The following is a 7,081-nucleotide window of genomic DNA, read 5'->3' on the forward strand; positions in this document are numbered from 1 at the left end:
ATATGTTGTGGAGATCGCGATATTCAAAATTAGTTTTTTTTTCACGTATGGGGTTAGTAAAAACTTTTTACTTTTAACTTGTAAAATGAGCGTTACCCAAAGTGCACAAAAAAACCATACTTCTACCGGTGTTATTGCGCGAACGGTAAAGTTAAATAACACTCCACTTGTAATCTGGCCCTTAGTGTCTATAAAACAATGGGAACTGCCATGTTGTAACTTAGGTTACCTTCTCTGCTGTGGCCAGTTAGGGACATTTATAAATAGGTCACTAGAGTGTGCAGCTAATGGCTGTGTGGAATATAACAGTTTTCTGCACTTCCAGAACAGCTCATAGCACCCAAGAAATGCACTCACAAAATAAAAAGAGTAAAAAAAAAAAACATACAATGGTTACTTGAACAACGTGACCTCTGGATAACACTAGTCTCTCCAGTTCAAGATGAGAATGAGAGCTCAATCCTATTGGCTGATTGGATCAGCCAATAGGATTGAAGCTCAATCTTATTGGCTGATTGCATCAGCCAATAGGATTTTTTCACCTTTAATTCCGATTGGCTGATTGAATTCTATTAGCCAATCGGAATTCAAGTGATGCCATCTTGGATGACGTCCCTTAAAGGAACTTTCATTCTTGAAGAGGATGCTCCGCGCCGGATGTTTTGAAGATGGAGCCGCTCCGCGTCAGAAGGATGAAGATAGAAGATGCCGTTTGGATGAAGACTTCTGCCCATCTGGAGGACCACTTCTTGCCGCTTGGATGAAAACTTCTCCTGGCTTCGTTGAGGACCTCTTGCCGCTTGGATGAAGACTTCTCCCGGCTGGATGAGGATGGATGTCCGGTCTTCAAAAACTATAAGTGGATCTTCGGGGGTTAGTGTTAGGTTTTTTAAGGGATTATTGGGTGGGTTTTATTTTTAGCTTAGGGTTTTGGCTGAAAAGGAGCTAAATGCCCTTTTAAGGGCAATGCCCATCCAAATGCCCTTTTCAGGGCAATGGGGAACTTAGGTTTTTTTTAGATAGGATTTTATTTGGGGGGTTTGGTTGTGTGGGTGGTGGATTTTACTGTTGGGGGGTTGTTTTTATTTTTTTTTACAGGTAAAAGAGAGACGATTTCTTTGGGGCAATACCCCTGCAAAAAGGCCCTTTTAAGGGCCATTGGCAGTTTAGTTTAGGCTAGGGTTTGTTTGTTTTTTTTTGGGGGGGGGCTTTTTTATTTTGATAGGGCTATTAGATTAGGTGTAATTAGTTTAAATATTTGATAATTCCTTTTTTATTTTTATTTATAATTGTATTTAATTAATGTAATTTATTTAGTTGTAGTGTAAGGTTAGGTGTTAGTGTAACTCAGGTTAGGTTTTATTTTACAGGTAAATTTGTATTTATTTTAGCTAGGTAGTTAGTAAATAGTTAATAACTATTTACTAAATAGTCTACCTAGTTAAAATAAATACAAACTTACCTGTGAAATAAAAATAAACCTAAGCTAGCTACAATGTAACTATTAGTTATATTGCAGCTAACTTATTTTTTATTTTATAGGTAAGTATTTAGTTTTAAATAGGAATTATTTAGGTATTAATTGTAATTTTTATTTAGATTTTTTTTAAATTATGTTTAAGTTAGTGAGTTAGTGGGGGTTAGGGTTAGGGGTTAATAACTTTAGTATAGTGACGGCGAAGTTAGGGCAGAAGATTAGTGGTTAATAAGTGTAATGTAGGTGGTGGCGATGTTAGGGGTGGCAGATTAGGGGTTAATAAGTGTAGGTAGGTAGGTGGTGGCGGTGGCGGAGGCGGCGGCGACATTGGGGGCAGCAGATTATGGGTTAATAACAGTATTGTAGGTTGCGGCCGCCGCCGCCGCCACCACCTACCTACCTACACTTATTAACCCCTAATTGTAGCTTTTATTACAAATTACAAAGCTTATAACATGTTATGCATTCTCTATACCTTCAATAGTATAAAGAACAGACCCATACTATAAAGATAATAAAGGTTAGAACAAAGTAGAACATAAGAAAATTTGTAACATAAAAGCCATAACTACTGACTTTCAGTTTATGGTATGGATCTTGACGGTAATAGGCTGTACAGCTCACTTTTTGGCCGGACAGGCGCTGTGGAAGTCCTATTGAAAAAGGACTTTTTGAAAGCTGCGGTAGTTACGTTGCGTTATGGCCAAAAAAGTGTGCGGTACAGTTATATCCTAATACCAGCGGTAGTAAAAAAAAGAGCCATAAAGCTGCTTTTTTCACCATAACGCAAAACTCGTAATCTAGCCGTTTGTTTCTTATGGAAAAAAAATTCCTTTAGTGTTCTGCTTAATTTTAGAAGAAAATCTCACCACATCGGAAAACAATGTTTTCTCAATAAATGATTGAAAAAAACTTGAGACTTGAAACCCAAAAAATATATTTCTTGATTCACAAAGAGCATACAATTTTTAACAACTAAGTATTTATAGTATTTCATTTGCTTCATTATCTATGTATGCTTTGTTGAAAAAGCAGCAATGCACTACTGGGAGCTAGTTAACACATTGGGTAAGACAATTACATGAGGCATATATGTTCAGCCACCAATCAGCATCTCCTGAGTCTACCTAGGTATCCTTTTCAACAAGGGATACCAAGACAACTAAACAAATAAGATAACAAGCGTAAACTGGAAAGTTTTTTAAAATCACACGTTCTACCTGAATCATTTAAGAAAAAATGTTGGGTTTTCATGTCCATTTAAGACTTAAGAAAAATTATTAATCAAACATGTCCCATAAAACCATCATTGCCAAATAAAAATGTCATTCCATTGTTTAAATGCATCCAAAAAGAGAAGCACCCTACCAGGAACCAACAACAGCTCAGTAAAAGGGACATCACAACCCAAGATGGTCGTTTCTACCTTCTTTGGGCTTCATCAGTGAGGTGCAGCCAAATTCCTCTAAGCACATTGGGCAAGGAGTTTAACACATCAGAAACACTACTCTATCCAATTGCAATACACACATGAACCCATTAACCCTACTAACCCAATATGGTTTTCTGTGATCAGCATCCATTAGTGGTCATAAAGCAGCCATTGAGGGAAAACGGAGATCCTGTTATTCCGATGTCGATATCCGAAAGATTGAAATCGACCCCTATGAGTTAAACCCCATTCAAAGGGTTTAAATACAGACTTAAAGTCAATTTTAGAGCTGCAATGCACTACTGGAATCAAGCTTAACACATCTAGTGAGCCAATGACAGGAGGCATATGTGCATAGCCAGAAATCAGCAGCTAGCTTACAATAGTGTACTGCTGCTCCTGAGCCTGCCTGGTTATGCTTGTCAACAAAGGAAACCAAAAGAATGAAGTAAATTTAATAACAGAAGTTAATTGAGAAGTGTCCTAAAAGTGCATGCTCTGTCTGAATCATGAACATTACATTTTTACAGTTTCCCTTTGCTCTGACTTTTTTTTAATTATTATTTGTTTAAAAAAACAGAGTACATGCAAGTATGCAACAAATACAGTTCACATAAATAAATTACAAATATATCAAATCATGAAATGTCAGTTGCCATATGACAAGATAAGAGAACATTACTACTAATATACAAATCAAACTAAAATGACGCAGTAGCGTATGACTGGCTATATCGTCACAAGAAGGAAAGCCGTAAGAAATCATTCCAATTTCAAGTTTTAATGACAAGTGAATGTTATTTAACCCTTTGAGTGCTAAGCACTTTCCCACCTGGGTGTTAAGCTGTTTTAAGGTTTTTTTTATTTTTTTAAATATATATTTTTTTACTTTTTTTGTTTTTTTCCAGATGCCCAAAACTTACACTGTTGGAAAGGTTAGGCGATTACCTTTCCAACGGTGGGTCATTGGGGTCTGTAGCTGCTTAGATGCCTGAGATACAGGCTTCTAAACAGCATGCCCCCTGCTCCTATACTTAACATTGTTCATTTTAAATAAAGTTGCGTGGTGAGAGTGCTAGCGACGGCTCTGAGCCGTTATTAGCACACAAGGGGTTAAATAAATGCCAACATATGCAGTCAGAAAATTGTCAAAATCTATTGTTACAAGGCATTGTAAAAATGAAGAGCTGTGACAAAATAATAATAAATGACAAGTTTAGCTCAGAGTACACAATACGGCTTATCCGAAGCCTTTGAAATGAATGTGTCAGAGCTTTACTACACACTAGAGTGCAAAAATAGTAATAGGTTGCAAAGAGGTCTCGTAAAGGCCAGATCATGTTCTAAATTCATAGTGCATTGCTTCCCCTATATTTCTGAGCATATCATTAGTGGGCTTTTCCTGCCTTTAAAGGATCATAAAATACAGTAGAATTTCATAGTCAACAAGGGCATAATAAAAAGCCAAGTACAAAAATGTAATTTTGAAATGAGTAGTAGATATTCTGAAAAAATTCAAAATTTACTTCAATTTTCCGGCACCCTGTTTCATGTGACAGCAATTGGCTAATCATAGACTCATATACATATACAATGTGATGTCTTGAACATGCCCAGTATGAGCTGGTGCCCCAGAAAGTGTGCATATAAAAAAAACGTGCACAATTTGATATTGGAAGTAACTTGAAAAAACTTTTAAAACTACATGTTGTATCTGAGTCATGGAAGTTTAATTTTGATTTTGTTTTAAAAGATAGATAATCCCTTTATTACCTATTACCTAGTTTTGCATAATCAACACAGTTATATTAATACACGTTTTACCTCTGTGATTACCTTGTATATATGCCTCTGCAAACTGCCCCTTTATTTTAGTTCTTTTGACAGACTTGCATTTTAGCCAATTAGTGCTGGCTCATAGGAACTCCACGTGCGTGAGCACAGTGTTATCTATATGAAACACATGAACTAACACCCTCTAGTGGTGAAAAACTGTCAAAATGCCCTAAACTAAGAGGCGGCCTTCATGGGCTTAGAAATTAGCATATGAACCTCCTAGGTTTAGCTTTCAACTAAGAATACCAAGAGAACAACGCAAAATTGGTGATAGAAGTAAATTGTAAAATTGTTTAAAATTACATGCTTTATATCAGTGTTTCCCAACCGCGGTCCTCAAGTACCCCCAACAGTCTTGAACTAGAGCACAGGTGAAATAATCAGCTGATGGATGAGAGCAGGTTGGTTACTGATCAGCTGATTACTACACCTGTGCACTGGTTCAGATATAATGAAAACCAGGCCTGTTGGGGGTACTTGAGGACCGCGGTTGGGAAACACTGCCCTATCTGAATAATGAAAGTTTGTTTTGGACTAGACTGTCCCTTTAAGATCCATTCTTGGGGAAAGTGGCCAATATATGAAATCTAACACTTTAAATATTAATACTATATACTAAGCAGTTAAATCAATTACAACTGTAACAACTTCAGAGATATGACTGAAAAACAGTTAATATAAATGTAGACTATTCATATGCTTTGGTTTAGGTAAGTAGGTTCATCTTGGAAACCTCAAACGAGGGTAACCATAGGCATTCTGGGGGCTTGATCAAAAATTTTCATGTGTACCTTAGAGAAGCGTGTGGAATTTATATAGACTTTACTGAAACTAGACCCATGTGGATCATATAACAATAACAGTATATCTGACCTTCTTCTTAAGTATTATAAAATGTTTTAATGCCCAAGCTTATGTTTGAAGCTAAATAGAAAATGTAGGCATAAGGATACATTAGATTGATGTACCTGCTTAAAATAGCAGATTACACATTTGTGTTAGACTAATGACATACATGTAATAAATGCAAATGTAATGTGTTGTAGCTTTTATTACAAAGCTTATAACATTTTATGGATTCTCTATACCTTCAATAGTATAAAGAACAGACCCATACTATAAAGATAATAAAGGTTAGAACAAAGTAGAACATAAGAAAATTCTCAGACTACAAGGTGGTCATAGGAGGCTATTGTACCCCATTAATCAGTAGAACATGAGTGCATGGGGCAATCATGGTATATAAATAGCAATAATAGATCTATTATTGAACAAAGAAGACAAAGCAAAATCCACTCATCACATATCACGATCCACATATTCTTAAAATAATTTTAAAAAAGAAAACATTAAGCAGCTAACATTCTGAGGCGGACAATTTACTGTGCATTTATTTACCCCACTCCAGATCTTTAAAATATCTGGGCATTGCAGCACCTTACTTGTTGGAACTTTGCAGAACAAAACCCTTTCTGTTACAGACAGCAATTATTTGTACAATGTCATCATAATATATTTGAAAGAACAAATGACTGAAGAAGTGTAGGTGTAGGCATAGGTCTTTACGTGTGCCCTGTCACTCAGAACATCAGACCACTGTGAAACTGTAGAGAAATGACCACGTCTGACTAAGAAAGAAGTTTCTCCTGTGTATCCGCCAAAAGGGAGATATCAGGCAAACACATGGTAGAGTTGAGCCAGCAAATATTTAACTGCAACACTGGAGCTACAGAAGACTATTACAGGTTCAGGGGAGGCCAATTAAATCAACAGAAGTCAAAATAGAGTTGTGCTAGAGAAGACACTACCAATAGGGTCTAGCTTGTCTCTCCTCATGGTAAATAATAAAGCAGGATATCTTTATATTTTGCAAATATTACTTACAATATCTTGTACAAAAGTTGGTAGCCTTAATTTTATATATGGTGTCTTTTACACTGCAAATATGGAAACCCTTAGAGTGAGGAGGTTAGGGCCACCAGATTTCCTTCCATTCTATTTAACCCCTTAATGACCACAGCACTCTTCCATTTTCTGTCCGTTTGGGACCAAGGCTATTTTTACATTTCTGCGGTGTTTGTGTTTAGCTGTAATTTTACTCTTACTCATTTACTGTACCCACACATATTATATACCGTTTTTCTTGCCATTAAATGGACTTTCTAAAGATACCATTATTTTCATCATATCTTATAATTTACTATAAAAAACTTATAAAATATGAGGAAAAAATTGAAAAACACACACTTTTTCTAACTTTGACCCCCAAAATCTGTTACACATCTACAACCACCAAAAAAATCATATGCTAAATAGTTTCTAAATTTTGTCCTGAG

This window comes from Bombina bombina, chromosome 7 (assembly GCF_027579735.1).
Source record: "Bombina bombina isolate aBomBom1 chromosome 7, aBomBom1.pri, whole genome shotgun sequence".
NCBI lineage: Eukaryota > Metazoa > Chordata > Amphibia > Anura > Bombinatoridae > Bombina > Bombina bombina.